The sequence below is a fragment of the Plecotus auritus genome (genome assembly GCF_963455305.1).
Source record: "Plecotus auritus genome assembly, chromosome: 1".
Taxonomy (NCBI): domain Eukaryota; kingdom Metazoa; phylum Chordata; class Mammalia; order Chiroptera; family Vespertilionidae; genus Plecotus; species Plecotus auritus.
Window position 1 is genome coordinate 190,698,083 of NC_137770.1, and position 17,965 is coordinate 190,716,047.

At 42.7% G+C, this 17,965-nt stretch overlaps 1 protein-coding gene across 3 annotated transcripts in view; it reads left to right on the top strand.

The window, feature by feature from the left end:
• Positions 1-1,405: 1,405 nt before the first annotated feature.
• The window catches only part of WDFY3 (WD repeat and FYVE domain containing 3), a 284,218-nt gene continuing 267,658 nt past the window's right edge, over positions 1,406-17,965 (top strand). Inside the window, exon 1 of one of the 3 annotated variants that reach the window (XM_080682022.1) lies at positions 1,406-1,704. The gene's annotated coding sequence lies outside the window, so the exon portion shown is untranslated. Of the gene's footprint in view, positions 1,705-2,129; positions 2,264-17,965 lie in introns of those variants that run through there. The other 2 variants (XM_080682020.1, XM_080682021.1) reach the window with 2 other exon arrangements.

The window sequence follows — 17,965 nt, forward strand, 5'->3', positions numbered from 1 at the left end:
TAAAACTACATTTTAAAATATTTCTCCCTGTATTTGGCTTGTCAAAGAAAATGATCTCAGAACACATCTAGTCATCTTATTCTGTAAGGACAAGGTGTTTTTTGATAACCACTGTCCCAAATAAGTGTAAACTGTGCCCCCCACCAACACACACACACACACACACACACACACTCTTCAACAGAGTGCTCACATATTATACCCCCTGTGTTTGTCATCAGTGCTGAACCTTGTAGTCACCGGTGAGTGAATCCTTACAAATGGGTCCAATTTGCCAAAGGCAAAGTGGCTGCAAAGAAACAAACAGCAAGTCCACTTGCTTCATCTTTGTCAGAGGAAATTCACAAGCTTCTGCAGATTGCAGTGTTAGGGAAAACAAAGTCTGTCTTGAGAGCGACATGACCACTTCCCCACTCTAAGCCTGTGTAAGGGAGTCCACTTAATTGCTGACTCAGTTTGCCTCCATTGCCAGAACCGCAGCCTGCCCAATTGTCCCCTGGATTGAGTAGGAACACACCACAGAGGGACACACTGATGATCACTTCGTGGTCCTAGGGCTACCAAAGCGTGCTAACGGGGTCTAAACACTGTGTTTGTTGGGTCTGCAAAGGTATCAATAATGCCCTTTCCAGGGAGGAAAGAAAAACCCGAAAATCTTGAGGCGGTCGGCTCAAGGTCACCGAGGGAAGGCAATGTCTGAGACTGGGCTCTTCAACTCCTCGGTCCAATGACGGACCGAGCCAAACCCGACACCATCCCGGAGTTTCAGAGCTGCGTAGTGGAGGAGCCAGCGGGGGCAGAGCTTTTGTACCGGCGGAGTGATGAACGCAGCCTCCCGTCCTCCCAGCGCCGCCCGCCAGCACGCGGCCCCGGCCCCGGCCCCGGCCCCCAGCACCGCGCGCAGGGCTGGGAGCGCAGAGCCCGGCGGTCCTTCCTCCGCCAAGGCTCGGGAGCCGCAGGGAGCGGGAGGGCGAGGGCCGCGGGGTGGGGAGGGAGCCGAGAGCCGAGCGCAGGGAGGGGGGCGAAGCGGGCGTGCGCGTCGGGACGGGAAGGGGGAGAGGGACGAGTGACACGGGGCCACACTCCAGCCCGAAGCCTCCGGCGCCCGCTGCCTGCAAAAGGTGGCGACACCGGCCAGTGGGTGTGCGGGGAAGCGGGGGGCAGGGGAGTCAGGAAAGAGGAAGGAAAGGCGGGAGGGGAGAGAGGAAGAGCGGCTGCAATTTCCGCGGCCGGCGCGGTAGGAGCGGGCGGGGCGGGAGGAGGATCCAGAGGCAGTCAGTCAGCGCCCGGCCGCGGGAGGAGGAGGACGGGAGGCGGCGGATTAAAGATGGCCTCCGACAGCTGCGGGGAGCAGCGGCTGCCCCTCACTTCCCGGGATGGTTCCTGCGGGTCGGCCCGGCCTTGATGGAGAGGAGAAGCCGGAGAAGCGCCGAGGCTGAGGCGGCGGCGGGGACCCAGCGCGGAGGAGGACGCGGGGGGACACGGACCCGGGCAGCAGAAGGGGAAGGCGGCGGCGTCGCTGCCCCGGCCGCCTAGTGCCGCTGCCCGCCCCGGCGGACCGGCTCCCGCACCCGCACCCTCACCCGCGGCCGCAGAACGCAGCCCGCCCGGCCCCGCCGCGGAGCGCCCACAGCCCGCGCCCGCCGCTCCCTCCCGTCGCCGGCGCCCCGGCCCGGGAGTCCCCCGCCAGGCCCGCGTCCTCCGGTGAGTACCCCCTGCCCACCTCCCCTTCCGCGCCCGACGCCGCGCCGCTTTGTTCGTGCGGGGCCCAGGCGCTGCCCCTCGCGGCCCTGCGCCCGCTGCCCTGGGGACAGGCCGCGGCCCAGCTCCCGTCCTCCCCCGGGACCGCGCTGCCCTCGGGGCTGGTGGCCGGGCCTGTGTCCTCCGCGGCCTGGAGGGGGCGCCGTGGCGGTCGGGTCGGGGTCGGGATCACGCGCGGCCGGCGGCTGGCGGCGGCGGGGAGCGATGCTGGGGGGTTTGGGGGCGGGGGGAGGAGGGCGGAGGAGGGCTGGACGTCGCCGCCGGTGAGCAGTGGGGGCGTAACCCCGCGGTCCGGGAAAGGGATCCGGACCGGGCCCTCCGCCAGCCCCCGCGGTGCCCGCTCCCGGAGCCCCCTGCGTCCGGGCGCAGTCCAGCAAGGCCTCCATCCCTCGGGCGCTGTCTCCCGGCTGCGGGCGTCGCCTGGCTGATTCTCCTCCTCCCCCCGCCACCCCTGCGCTGGAAACCCTTGGTCTGTGGAAGGAACCCGAGGTGCCCCTGTGCCGTATGTTTGCCCTTTCCTTCTTTTGTACGAGGATGAGGTGGCATCGCAGACATTCACGGTCACCGTGGGGTTTGAAACGCAGATGTGACCTTTCCGACCAAAAGCCACTGGGCCCACCTGGCTAGTGTTTGCTCCTCAGGTGCAGCGTTTCATTGATTTTTAACAGTTGGATTCTGAGATCTACAGTATTAGGTCTCCCTTTCATTGAAATAATCAGATAAAACCTGATTGAAAGGATGTTTACTATATATGTGAACCCTTGCCTAGACTTCCAGTGCTTTAAAAATGGTTGTTTCCTGTGGGAAAATGGTGCTAGTGCATAGGAAAAACTGTTTTTTTTGTTGTTGTTGTTGTTCAATAATGAGCATGGGTTGGTTAGTGCCAACTGGCTATTATCATCTGAAAACCAAACAATTAAAAAAGAAAAAACCTTTTGCTTTGAGATAGTGGCATACTTCCAGGTTGGAATAGGAGGTTTGAGAACAATTAGTTTTCACCATCAGGCTTTATCACAAAATAAACATAAAACAGAACCAAAAATATATTGATTAATAAAGTAAGTGCATAGGTATAGGAAAAAATAAATCCAGCTGAAAAATAAAAATAAAACTTTATCATGGGACTCCAAGTAGAGAAATTAGCTTGCTATGGTTTTTATATTTAAAAACACATTGCAAATTAGGCTGACTTGAAAACTCTTCGTGCATCTCTGAGCATCAGGATTACATGTTACACTTTGAACCATTCATTCTCAAGCAGGTAGAAATATAGTTCTACTAGTTTTTCCGACTTGGAGTTGATTCATGTAAAAAAATTGTTTCCAAATTTGAACTTTCTGAAGGAGATATGAATTAGAAAACATGTTCTGGCTGGTCTTGTATGTCTGTTTTTTAAAAAAGTAAATGACACTGTACATTTCAATATTAGCTGGATTCTCTACTTTGAAGATTCTTAAATTACACTGCTCAACTTTGCAATTTTAGGGGTGTACATCAGGCATTCTTAATTTCATGCAAGTGCTTCAGACGATTCTTGAATCCTCAAATAATAGACAGAATATAGCATGTAAAGGCATTTCTCAGAGGCTTGGCGGGTTCGGTTCCAGACCACGGCATCAATGCTAGTCACAATCTTTTTACTGATGGAGAGTCTTGTCTTTAATTTGTAAAAAAAACAAAACAAAGCAAAAAACATCTGTGAAGTGCAATAAAGTGTAAAAAAATGAGGTATGCCTGTATATGCATTTTTGGGGAGTAAAAAATCCTTGGTGTCATCACATTCTCAAAAAGATCTGTCTCCACAAAAGATTATGAACTACTGGATATAGAGTTAAAGAACTAATCTCTCATATTTGGAATGTTAAAATTCTTAGAGGGGATTAGATTTGAGAATTTGTATCTTTTCAGTTATCTATACTAGTATATATAAAAGGCTAAGGGACCGTCCGACCAGATGGTATGGCACTGACCACCAGGGGGCAGACGCTCAACGCAGGAGCTGCTGAGCTGCGGTGACTTGGCAGCTGCAGTTCTCGGGTGACGCACCCAGAACCAGAGAGGAGGGAGCCCAATTCCAGGGTGCGTCACCCGAGAACTACCCTCGAAATCCAGGACCGCTCGGGGGATGTCGGAAAGCCAGTTTTGGCCCGATCCCCTCAGGTCAGGTCGCGGGACCCCCCCACCTGCTGGAGGGACCCCCCTCCCCTCCCCACTCCGCTCACTCTGCAGACATTTTTTGAGCCACAGCACCGCCCTAGGTGCGGCCGGCTGGGGAGGGACTGCGGGAGGTTGGCTCCAGGGTATGTCTGGCCCGTCTTTCCCAGTCCCACCCTGCCAGCCACTTTCTAATTTATTTCCTTTCAATGTGCACGAATCCGTGCACTGGGGCACTAGTCTATAATAATAAAAGCGTAATATGCTAATTAGATCGGACAGCTGATCGACCTTCCAGAGGAAGCTGGGGCTGCGAGGGCCGAGCCCCTTGCATGAATTTCATATGCATCGTGCCTCTAGTATCTAAGAAATGTTTTTTATTGACAGTTTGGCACATGGAAATTGTTTTTCATGCATTCTTATTGAAATGTTAATCCTACTTCTAAACGAGGAACTAGATCTGTAGAAACGCTTGTTCAAAGTCACAGACACTGGTGGGCCAACATTTAAACCCAGACTGTCCAAAGTCAAAGCCCGCACTCCTTGGAAGGCTACACTAAGTTTTGAATTAAAGATAGCATTTGCTTGATGTTAAACTGAGTACTAGGTGTTTTGTTAACATTAAAAAGTGGATCTGAGATGATCAAGCACACAATATCATGGAATTTTGGAACTGTTGACTCTGAGTAAAAAGAGGCCTTAGGTATGAAACCTCTGTTGGTCATGCTAGTCTGAAATCATACCCAAGCTAGGGCCATTTCGAAGCATCCTTGGCAGGATCATTCAGGCTCTGGTTTTCATACTTTCTGTGATTACAAGCTCAGTTCTTTTTTTGACATTTAAAATTTTGTTCTGTTTACGTGAGTTAAAATCTGCCTTCCTGATATTTCTACTGACAAGTCCCAGTCCCTCCTGTGCATGTATGGAACATTTATTTTCCAGAAAAGAAATGAGGTATATGACTCTTCTAATTGTTTTGTAGTTTCAGGTTTACTGCAGTGTAATTTATCTGTAATAAAAGTTTTGACAAATGTATACAATTGGATAATCATCACCATCACCATAATAAAGATAAAACTTTTCATCCTGGCCGGTGCTGTTTTCCAGTGGTTAGAGCTTCCACCTACACACTGAAAGGTCTCGGGTTTGATTCCTGGTCAAGGGCACATACCTGGGTTGTGGGTTTTCTCCCTGCCCCTGGTCCTGGAGGTGTGATAAGCAACCAATTGATGTGTCTCTTTCACATCAATGTCCCCCTCCCCCTCTCCTCTCCCCCCCTCCCTTCTCTCTCCCTCTCCCCTTCCCCTCCCTCTCTACCCCTCCCCCTTTCCCCTCTCCCCCCCCCTCTACCCATCCCCCTTCTCTTCCCCCTCCCCCTCCCTCTCCCTTCTCCCCGTCCTCTTCCCTCCCCTTCCTACCTCCTTTCCACTCTCTAAAAAGCAAGCAATGGAAAAAATATCCATGGGTGAGGAATAACAACAATAACAAAAAGATACAAAACTTTTCCATCACACCAAAAAGTTCTCATGGTGCTGGCCTGGCAACCATTAACTAATGAATGCCCCTATAGTTTTGTCTTTTCTAGAATATCATATAAAGGAGATCATACAATATGTTGTCTTTTGTGTCTTCTTTCACTTAGCATAATGCTTTTGATATTTGTTAAGTTGTTGCATGTATCAGTAGCTTGTTTAGACCAAACCTTAGCTGATAAATATTGTAACAACTTGCCCTCTAAAGTGAAAAAAAAAAAAATCCCTGATTTTTAGCATTTGCTAATTATTGCACTGTAAATATTCTAATCATGGCCTAAATTAAACTATCTGAGTCAGCTGGCAAAATTTCTATAAATTTAACAGTGGGCTCTCACCAGCTGGTACCAGCCCACTATAACACACCACTGAGTTTGTTCCTTTGTATTGTTGAGTAGCATTCTATTATATCGTGGTATCACAATTTGTTCATCTGTTCATGAATCGGACATTTGAATTCCCACTTTTGGTCAATTATGAATAAAGTTGCTGTAAACAGTTATGTACAGGTGTATGTGAGGGACAGATGTTTTCAATTTTCTTGAGTTGTACTTAGGAGGTGTGGAGTAAGTGTATATTTATTAATATCAGTAATTTTATGTTGTACTGCCAAACTGTTTTCCAAAATGACTATACCATTTTGCATTCCTACCAGTAGCAATGTAAGAGAATTTCAGTTGTTCTGCATCCTTGTTAGCACTTAATATTATCAGTTATTAAAATTATAGCCCACGCAAAAAAAATAAATAAATAAATAAAATAAAATAAAATTATAGCCCACGATTTTCAATCTTTTTCATCTCTTGGCGCACATAAGCTAATGAATAAATCTGTGACACACCAAAATATATATATTTTGCTGATCTTATAAAAAATAGATATAATTTTGATTCATTCTCACAGGACAGCTATAGTTGTGTTGGCTGTTGTCATTTTTTTTATTTGACAATAAGAGGCCAGTGCCCCTGACTATACAGTAAGGTATTGCATATTTTAAAAATTTTTGTGGCACACTAGTTGAAAATCATTGTTACAGCCATTTGTTATATGTGTAGTGGTCTCCTTTAATGTTTTTGACTTCTTAATTTTTATTTTTAGTAGTATTTGAATCAACATAGGAAGTTTATGACAGACATTGCTAAAAATTATTTTTTGGCTTGGTCATCAGTCATGATATCACTATGAAGGCTATGGCACTTAAAGGATGCTTCTTCTTATAGAATTGCCTTTCATATTATTAGAACTACCTTTTTAAAAAAGAATTACTATTAGGGAATGCTAATACTTAGTGTTAACATTTTTAAAAATGTGGCTTTTTAAGAAAAGGTATGTAAAGCTTGTTTCTTTAAGAAAAATTTAGAATTAAAAAAATTCTCAAATGCCCATGAACCAGGTCACAGTTTGCTTCCTGGTCAGGGCACATGCCCAGGTTTCGGGCTCCATTCCCAGTGGGGAGCATGCAGGAGGCAGCCCATTCATGATTCTGTCTCATCATTGGTGTTGCTATCTCTTCCTCTCTCTGAAATCAATAAAAAACATTTTAAAAAATTCTCAAATTATAAAGTATTTCTTCAACTGCTACTACTTAGCTCTAGATTCACATATCCAACCGCTGATTGAGACATAGCCACTGAGATGTTCCATAGGCATGTCAATCTCAGCATGACCAAACCTTAGCTCATAATCTTTCCCCCCAAATGTCTTCTTTCCTGTCTTCTCAATTTGAGTAAGTGCCCATATCATTTACCCTGTGACTAGATGGAAGGCTGGCAGTCATCTTCCACTCCTTGATCTTCCTCAGTTTCCACATACAGGTAAGCATCAGATCAGGTCCAGTTGCTTTTATCTTCTAAATGTTTCTCCTATTCAACCCCCTCCTCCTCAGAGGCCTTGCATTAAGTTCTATGTTTCCCTAGTGGATTATTACAGTAGTCTTAAAAATGCTCTCAACTCCGTCCTCACCCCTTCTCACCAGTTCCCCTCCTACCCTTTCCAAAATGAATTCTCCTTTCTTCTTTTTTAATTTTGAAAAATATAAAATTCTGATCTTTACGATATGCATATCTTTCTTGCTGCTTAAAATATTTTAGTAGATCCTACCTAAGTCATTATCAGAGAGTCATTAAAGCACTGGGTCTTGGTCTATACAAAACACTGTATGGCCTGGCTTCAGCTTCTCCAGGCTCATCTCTGACAGCCATTCTTTTGTTCATTCTTTTAAAAAAAGTTTGTGTGTCTGCTATCTGCTCTGCACAGTGCTAGGTGATGGAGTTATATCAAGGAACTTAAATGCTGGTGGGGGGGGGGGGTGGCGCAGACAACAGATGTACCTATTGTCAGTTGGTAATAAGTGCCATGGAAAAACAAGGTTGGGTAAGGGAATTAAGGGAGTGTAGAGTCCTGAGGTGTGCATGGGGTTGCCATTTAGAGGGCTCTATGAGAAGCCCTCTTTGTTAAAGTGAGCAGAGGCTTGAAGCATTTGTGGTAAGTTTTGGATATGAGAGAAGGGCAGGTGCTGAGGCCCTGAAGCAGGAGGGAGAACAGGTAGGGGTTGGCTGGAGGGAGGTGAGAGCTGAGCTCAGGGTGGTGGAGGTGCTGGCAGACCCTGGAGTCCAATGTAAGGACTTGAAGTATGCTACCTTAACCTGCCCCTGAGCCTTTCCTGCTATGCAGAATAGTGCTTGGTTTGTCCCTCCCCTGTGTTCCCTTAGCATCCTTTGTCATACCCCTACTTACTAGCTCTTTTGTTTGTTTGTCTCCTCTCCCTAGACTGAGCTCCAAGATTTTATTTTTAACTTCTGAATTCCTATTTCATTCAATAAATGTTTGCTGAATTATGGAATTGCTGAAAATGGGATTAATCATTGAAAACTTTAGGAGAGAACCCAACAGTATTGTGTAATGACTGCTGGCTCCAGTGGATGTGCATTCTGTCTGTTTTGCTGACTAGTGTACATTTAAGGCCAGGGCAATGAGCCATGCATATTAGGTGTTCAGTAAATGCCTAGTGTATGATTGAGTGCACATCTGTGTGTCAGCTGCTGCTCTTCTGCTTCTCTTAAACACACGGGCAAGCTTCCCCCAAATCCCTTAACATGTTTCCCTATGGCCTTATCCTTGCTCTAATTACAAACTCAAGAAATGCCAAATACTTAGGAAATTCATCCATTCATTCATTATAAACAAATGTAATAATACAGTAATGTAGATGACTTCTCTTCAAGCTAAATAAATAGGGTTTATTGCACATATTGGCTCGTTCACATTTCTGTTTCCCTTTCGTTGGTAGGAATTTTTTGAGGATAGTTTATTATTGGCTCCCATAATCATTAATAAGTAAGACACTGATAGGTCTAGAATATCACTTCTATAAACAACTCAATGGGAGCCCTGCAGAGTGTGAAAAGTCTAGTACCAGAAATAAAGTCGACAGTATTAGTGTGTTTCATTTGGTTGAACAAGCAATTAAGGATGGCTTATTTATCTGACTGTACTGGTGCAGGCTTTTGGGTGTGTGGTTGTTTTTTTTGTGTGTGTGTGTTGTTTTTTTGGTATGCTTACCACCGTGTCTGTGTAATGTCAGACTCCAGCACACACTTGTAAATCTTGGAACACTAGATATCATCTTAAGCCCAGAAACCTGTAACTTCGAGTCCTTCAGTCCTTACATCTAAGGCTTCCATGTCTTGTCTGACCCCTCAATACCTGCATGGCTTTAGCCTATAGTGGATACCCTAAGTGTTGTAACTGCATAAGCTGTAAGACTTGAGCCAAAACATTTAAAGTAATGTCTGTCAGTAATATGTGTCATTTTCCCTCCATTTTTGGTTAACCAAAAATTATTATGTGCTTGGGTATAATACATAACAAATATTGGATTATTGATCTTCCATAATGTTGTAATCCATTGTGACAAGCCTAGTGATGATGTGCCCTGTAGTAGTTTTTTTAGTATATGAAATACTTGTATATCCTGGCCCACTTAATATGAATACTATTTGTATTTTGACCAATTACACTGTTGTTTTTTTGCTTTGTTTTGGATTTGGATTTTGTTGTTGCTGCTGCTGTTTTAATGGTTATGTGTGAGTAGGGCCTTGATTTCCTTTCCCTATTAGAATGGTCTTACTATTAAATTTGCACATCAGTTTCTTCAGTCAAGGACAATTATTAATGACTTAGGTTTAAGTTTTCTCCTATAAAGTTTTTAATTTTTTTTGTCACTTTCTATATGTGTATAGTATTTTAGTCTGACGTGGCACCTAATTATTTTAAGTTTAATATATCATTGCTTTGTGATATTCCACAAAAGAGCACAACGGGGATCAGATGCTGCATTTCTTGAACAAGTTTGAGATTTACTAGTAAGAGTGTACCATGACCACTCTTCTATCGTATACTAATCCAGTAGCAGGTACTGTTAAACCTTGAGGAAACTGAGTCCCTACATAGAGAGCTACTGTCATTATGCATTTTGGAGAGGTTGCTTAGATCAGTAACTTTAAATCAACTAGATCAGTGGTCGGCAAACCGCGGCTTGCGCCGTGGTTTGCCATTCTGTTGACTAATGAGTTTGCCGACCACTGAACTAGATCTATGCGAAGCCACAGGGATTTAAGGTACTACTGTAATTGTATTTTGGGGTTTAGAAGACTATTGAATGGGGAAAAAATACAACTAAGTACGATTTTTTTTACGTGTGGCCTAATTTCTTAAAGGTATTCATTAGTTCTGCTTATAAAAGACAAGTTCCTATTTATACTGACACTTTCAGAGACCCAGAAATTAAGAGATTTGAAATCTTGCCCTAGCCGGGGCTCAATGGTTAGAGCACCGGCCCGAGGACTGAAGGGTCCCTGGTTCAATTCCAGTCAAGGGCACATACCTTGGTTGCAGGCTCCATCCCAGGCCCTGGTTGGGACGTGTGTGGGAGGCAACCAATCTATGTGTCTCTCTTACATTGATTTTCTCTCTGTCTCCCCGCCCCCCCCCCCTCTAAAAAAAATCAATGGGGAAATGTCCTCAAATGAGGATTAACAAGAGGGAGGGAGTTGAATTCTTATTGTATCCCTGCTGCAAGAGAGCTTTGTTACTTTGAGCAGGTTGCCTATCCTATCTGGCCTCTGGTTCTTCATCTGTTGGCAGTCCTTTCCACACCAAGTTCCTTAGATAAGAGTGATAATTGCTTTCTAACACACTAATTCTTTTAATTTTCCTCAGTTTCTTAAGCCCTTGGTACTTACGTTGTGAGAAGGATACAGGGTGATTTTTGACATGTATAATAGGAATGTCTTCAACACGATGAATCTGCTGCATTTTAAAGTATCAGGCCCAGCTTCCTCTTCCTGTATAATGTTTCTTCCTATCTTGTTTCACTCTGTTCTCCAGCCAGTATGGATTTAAAGGAGGCCAATTAATTTAATATTAGCCTAAGAAAAATAGAAATCTGTTACATAGCCATTATCTGATATTAAAAAGTTATGCCAAATGATTTTGTATTATCTGCTATTTCCTTTAGGGGGGGGACAAGTAATTTATCTGCAGAGAACCTTGTTTATTGTCTCGTGCTATAAGTAAAGCATCCTAAGTTATTCTTTATAAATTCTATAACTTAGGAGGTGATTAACTATTGTATACTAGTGCCCCGGTGCACAAATTCATGCACATTGAGAGGAAATTAATTAGAAGAAATATTTTAATATCGATATTCGCCCTTTCTCTATAATAGAAGTGTCAACCAAATTCACGATTGACAATAACAGATGGAATCACACACGTGCAGTTGGTGCCAGTGAGAGCTTTATATGTATCATGCATGCGTGAGTCAACTTAGCCTTTTCTAGATATAGAATAAACTTGCTTAATTAGACCTGCTTTCTGATGTAGCTAAACTTTTTTCAGCCCAGTGAAGCACCCCAACTTCTCTTTCAGGTAATTGTCAGCAACACAGCAGTAAATATCAACACAAAGCAGATTATTATTGTAGATCATGTAGGAAGAACAAAGGGTAAAATATTTAACTGCAGTAGTGTTTTTTAAAAAATATATTTATTTATTGATTTCAGAGAGGAAGGGAGAGGGAGAGATAGAAACATCAACGATGAGAGAGAATCATTGATCAGCTGCCTCCTGCACGTCCCCTACTGGGGATCAAGCCCACAACCCAGGCATGTGCCCAGGACCCTTCAGTCAGCAGGCCAACACTCTATTCACTGAGCCAAACTGGCTAGGGCTGCAGCAGTGTTTGACTATATTCTGTGCAGTGAGAAAACCTGAAGTCATTTTCAGGGTCCACCATTTCTTAACTTCTTTTCAGTCAGGTCAAATTTCTAAGCTTTCTAAATCTCCATTTTCCGGCTGATGAAAAGAAAATGGGATTCCACTGAGTCTCCTATCTACCTACTCCAGGACTTCTGTGAGGATCAAATGAGATGAGGCATGGGAAAACACTTCACAAACATTTGGTTACAGTGTGAAGTGTTCGTACCTGGCTATAAAGCAAGTCATGTTCCTGCGCTGAAGAACTGCAAGGAGGCTAGTCGTCACTAGGGAGAGGAAGCCGGCGTTGCTACATGTCATCATTACCCGGTGGAGGGAAGGACACTTAGCATATTAGCCTTTTATATAGATAGATAGGACTTAACACTTTAAAAAGAATCCCATAAGTATTCTTTCTTATAACATCCAATTCTTTTAGTACATTTTTAAGTGTCTTTAGAAAAGCAACTTGTTTTAATTTCTCTAACGTTTATTCAAACTGCATTACCTTTTTGATATAGTTTTAAATTTTGAAGTGGTTATAAACTCGGGAAATTGCGAGAATTACCATAGAGTCCCATATAAACTTTACCCATCACCCTTTGCTCAGTAGTAACATCTTACATAACTGTGGTACAATAGTGACTTGTATTTAATTGCTAAAAGCATAATGATCTTGCTCATTTTGAAAAATGTTGGCAAATACAAGAATGTTGTTGATATTTTTGTTCTCAGAGGTGAAGAGGTTAGCATGTACAAATTCAGATTCTCTGCCTTGGTTCCGTAGGAAAAACACCAATGCTATGTTTCTTCCCTGAACTTCCTATAAATAGGGTGACAGGTAACCAGGAAAATGGCTGATTATTTTCCACCAGGTAGTTCATTCACAGCCTTAGATGTGGTCATTTAAAATTTCAGTTACATGGCATTCTTCTTAATTCCTCTTTGCTGGACTTCTTTATTTAATCACTCGGGAACTTTTATTCTTGCATGTAACAGAGTATAAAGAAATAAATATTGGGCAGTTAGTCAAGAGATACTAAGTACCTGTTATCACTGTGTTAACTATTTTGGAAAAGTATAGTGTACCTGAATAAACAGCTGTTGGATATTACCACATCCTATCTAATAAAAGAGTAATATGCAAATTGACCATCACTCCAACACACAAGATGGCTGCCCCCATGTGGTCAAAGATGGCTGCCCCCCTGTGGATACAAGATGGCCACCACAAGATGGCCAGCAGGGCAGGGCAGTTGGGAGGGACCAGGCCTGCAAGGGAGGGCAGTTGGAGGCGATCAAGCCTGCAGGGGAGGGCAGTTAGGGGTGACCAGGCCAGCAGAGGAGGGAAGTTGGGGGTGACCGGGCCTGCAGGGAAAGGCAGTTGGGAGGGACCCAGGCCTGCAGGGGAGAGCAGTTGGGGGGACCAGACCTGCAGAGGAGGGCAGTTAGGGGTGACCAGGCTGGCAGTGGAGCAGTTAGGCATCAATCAGGCTGGCAGGGGAGTGGTTAGGAGGTGATCAGGCTGGCAGGCAGAACCGGTTAGAGGCAATCAGGAAGGCAGGCAGGCGAGCAGTTGGGAGCCAGCAGTCCTGGATTGTGAGAGGGATGTCCGACTGCCCGTTTAGGCCCGATCCCAGTAGGATCGGGCCTAAACGGGCAGTCGGACATCCCTCGAGGGGTCCCAGATTGGAGAGGATGCAGGCTGGGCTGAGGGACACCCCCCCCCCCCCGTGCACGAATTTCGTGCACCGGGCCTCCAGTATTACATAATGTATTTCAGCAGATTTTATTCTCTAACACATAGACATAGGCATGTAGTTGGCCTTCAATAAACATTGAGTTAATGAATGTACTTAAGTAATAAGCATGTTGTCAGAAAATTATGTAAGTCTTAAGAAATTAAATGTTTACTGTCACTCCTAGGAATTCTAAAACTACTCATTATCAAGTGAGAGAATGGTAATGCATGTTTTATTATGTTTCTTTATTTTCTTCACCCTAGGAAACCTTTAGTAAATATAATCAAATTTCCTTGTTTAAAGACTGGGTCTTTCTGATTCTGAAGTCCAAGTTCTTTCCTTATGGCACACTGCTCATTAAAACACAGTACTTGCTGATTTAGATGATAAATGCCATAGGTAAGTGAACAAGTATGAAATTAAACTGTATGTCGGATATTTTTAGAAAAATCATTGTGTATTAATTGCCTAATAATGTTTATTTCACCTGATTTATTTATGTAATTATCAGTGACTAAATTAGATCAAGGAAAAGGGATTTAACTTGCTCTTGGAACCTAGTTCTTATTACCCAGAATGACCATACAATGTAAATAGATTCTCAAATGATGCTAAAATGTGTAATAATAATTCTAAAAAATTTTTCCTAAATAGTTATGAAATAGTTTATTGTTTTCTGCACTAGGTACTATGGGAGCTACATGGATAGTTCTGCTCTCAAAAACTTTTTTTTTTTATTAAGGTATATGTGTACATATCTTACCATTGCCCCCCCCCTCTCATACATGCCCTCACCCCCCAATGTTTTGCATCTGTTGGTTACTCTTTTTTTTTTTTTCAAATTTTTATTAAGGTATTATATGTGTACATATCTTACCATTGCCCCCCCCCCCCACCCCACTCCCATACATGCCCTCACCCCCCAATGTTTTGCATCCGTTGGTTACTCTTATATGCATGCATACAAGTCCTTCAGTTGATCTCTTATTTCCCCCACCTCTCCCTAACCTTACCGCTGTAATTAGACAGTCTGTTTGATGCTTTACTGCCTCTGTAACTGTCTTTTGGTTCATCAGTTTATAATGTTTTTCATTATCCCCAAATGAGTGAGATCATGTGGTATTTTTCTTTCATTGACTGGCTTATTTCACTTAGCATAATGTTCTCTAATTCCATCCAGGTGCCTACAAATGGTAGTAATTCCTTCTTTTTTATGGCAGCATAGTATTCCATTGTGTAGATGTACCACAGTTTTCTGATCCAGTCATCTGTTGACGGGCACCTAGGCTGTTTCCAAATCTTAGCTATTGTAAATTGTGCTGCTGTGAACATAGGGGTGCATATATCCTTTCTGATTGGTGTTTCTGGTTTCTTAGGATATATTCCTAGGAGTGGGATTACTGGGTCAAATGGGAGTTCCATTTTTAGTTTTTTGAGGAAACTCCATACTGTTCTCCACAGTGGGTGCACCAGTCTGCATTCCCACCAGCAGTGCACGAGGGTTCCTTTTTCTCCGCATCCTCGCCAACACTTGTCGTTTGTTGATTTGTTGATGATAGCCATTCTGACAGGTGTGAGATGGTATCGCATTGTCATTTTGATTTGCATCTCTCGGATAATTAGTGACTTTGAGCATGTTTTCATGTGTCTCTTGGCCTTCCTTCTGTCTTCTTTCGAAAAGATTCTATTTAAGTCCGTTGCCCATTTTTTTATTGGATCATTTATCTTCCTTTTATTAAGTTGTATAAGCTGCCTGTAGATGTTGGAGATTAAACCTTTATCAGTGATAATATTTGCAAATATGTTCTCCCATACAGTGGGGTTTCTTGTTGTTTTGTTGATGGTTTCTTTTACTATGCTGCAAAAGCTTTTTATTTTGATGAAGTCCCATTTGTTTATTTTCTCTTTGGCTTCCATTGCCCTAGGGGCAGTATCAGTGAAAAAGTTCTTTTGGCATATGTCGGAGATTTTGATGCCTGTGGATTCCTTTAGTATTTTTATGGTTTCCTGTTATTTAAGTCCTGTATCCATTTTGAGTTTATTTTTGTGTATGGTGTAAGTTGGTGAACTAGTTTCATTTTTTTGCATGTATCTGTCCAATTTTCCCAACACCATTTATTGAAGAGACTGTCTTGACTCCATTGTATGCTCATGCCTCCTTTGTCAAATATTAATTGTGCATATTGGTTTGGGTCGATATCTGGATTCTCTGTTCTATTCCATTGATCTATATGTCTGTTCTTGTGCCAGTACCAGGCTGTTTTGAGGACAGTGGCTTTGTAATACAGCTTGAAATGTGGTATTGAGATCCTCCTACTTTATTCTTCTTTTTCAGGATTGCTGTGGCTATTCGGGGTCTTTTTTTATTCCAGATGAATTTTTGGAGAGTTCTTTCTAGGTCTGTGAAATATGCCGTTGGTATTTTAATGGGGAGTGCATTGAATCTATAGATTGCTTTGGGTAGTATGGACATTTTAATGATATTGATTCTACCAATCCATGAACATGGTATGTTCTTCCATCTGTTTACATCTTCCTCTATCTCTTTTTTCAGTGTCCTGTAGTTTTCCGCATATAGGTCTTTTACCTCTTTGGTTAGGTTTATTCCTAAGTATCTTAATTTTTTTGGTGCGATGGAAAATGGGATTGCTTTTTTAGTCTCTCTTTCTGTAAGTTCACTGATGGTGTATAGAAATGCCATAGATTTCTTGGCGTTAATTTTGTATCCTGCTACATTGCCGAATTCATTTATTAAATCTGTTAGTTTTTTGATGGAGTCTTTCGGGTTTTTTATGTACAATATGTCATCTGCAAATAAGGACAGCTTTACTTCTTCTTTTCCAATTTGGATGCCTTTTATTTCTTCTTCTTGTCTAATTGCAATGGCTAATACTTCCAGTACTATGTGAAACAGGAGTGGTGAGAGTGGGCATCCCTGTCTTGTTCCTGTTCTTAGGGGAAATGGTTTTAGTTTTTCCCATTGAGTATGATGTTAGTTGTGGGTTTATCATATATAGCTTTTATTATGTTGAGGTATGATCCTTCTATTCCCACCTTGTTGAGAGTTTTTATCAAGAAAGGGTGTTGGATTTTGTCAAATGCTTTTTCTGCATCAATTGATATGACTATGTGATTTTTATCTCTCAATTTGTTTATGTGATGTATCACATTTATTGATTTGCGGATATTGTACCATCCTTGCATTCCTGGGATAAACCCTACTTGGTCATGGTGTATGATCTTTTTGATGTACTGCTGGATCCGATTTGCTAGAATTTTGTTGAGGATTTTGGCATCTACATTCATGAGGGATATTGGCCTGTAATTCTCCTTCATTGTGTTGTCTTTATCTGGTTTTGGTATTAGGGTGATGCTGGCTTCATAGAAGGAGCTTGGAAGTGTTCCTTCCTCTTGAATTTTTTGGAATAGTCTGAAGAGGATAGGTTTTAGTTTTTCCTTGAATGTTTGGTAAAACATGCCTGTGAAGCTGTCTGGCCCCGGGCTTTTGTTTGCCGGAAGCTCTTTGATGACTGCTTCAATTTCTTCCATAGTTACTGGCATATTGAGCTGTTTAGATTCTTCCTGATTGAGTTTTGGAAGGTTATATTTTTCTAGGAATATGTCCATTTCCTCCAGGTTGTCCGGTTTGTTGGAATAGAGTTGTTCGTAGTATTTTTTAACAATCCTTTGTATTTCGGCGGGATCTGTTGTTATTTCACCTCTTTCATTTCTGATTTTGTTTATTTGGGTCCTCTCTCTTTGCTTCTTGGTGGGCCTGGCTAGAGGTTCATCAATCTTGTTTATCCTTTCAAAGAACCAGCTCTTGGTTTTGTTGATCTTTTGTATTGTTTCTTTGGTCTCTATGTCGTTTATATCCGCTCTGATCTTTATTATTTCCTTCCTTCTGCTTACACTGGGCTTTTCTTGTTGCTCTCTTTCTAACTCTTAGAGTTGTAGGGTTAGGTAATTTATTACCATTGTTTCTTGTTTTTTTGCAGTAGGCTTGTAGAGCTATGAACTTCCCTCTTAAGACCACATTTGCTGTGCCCATAGATTTTGGATTGTAGTGTTTTCATTGTCATTTGTTGCCATAATGTTTTTTATTTCTTCCTTGATCTCTCTGGTAACCCAGTCATTGTTTAATAGCATGCTGTTTAATCTCCATGTGTTGGATTTTTTTTTGGATTGTTTTTATTGTAGTTGATTTCCAGTTTCATGTCACTGTGATCTGAGAAGATGCTTGATATGATTTCTATCTTCTTGAATTTGAAGAGACTTTGCTTATGACCCAACATATGGTCTATCTTTGAAAATGATCCATGTGCACTTGAGAAGAATGTATATTCTGTGGCTTTGGGGTGAAATGTTCTGAAGATGTCAATTAATTCCATCTGGTCTAGTGAGTCCTTTAGGATTGATGTTTCTTTGCTGACTTTTTGTTTAGAGGATTTGTCCAATGGTCATAGTGGGGTATTAAAATCTCCTACTATGATTGTATTGCTGTCAATCTCTCCCTTG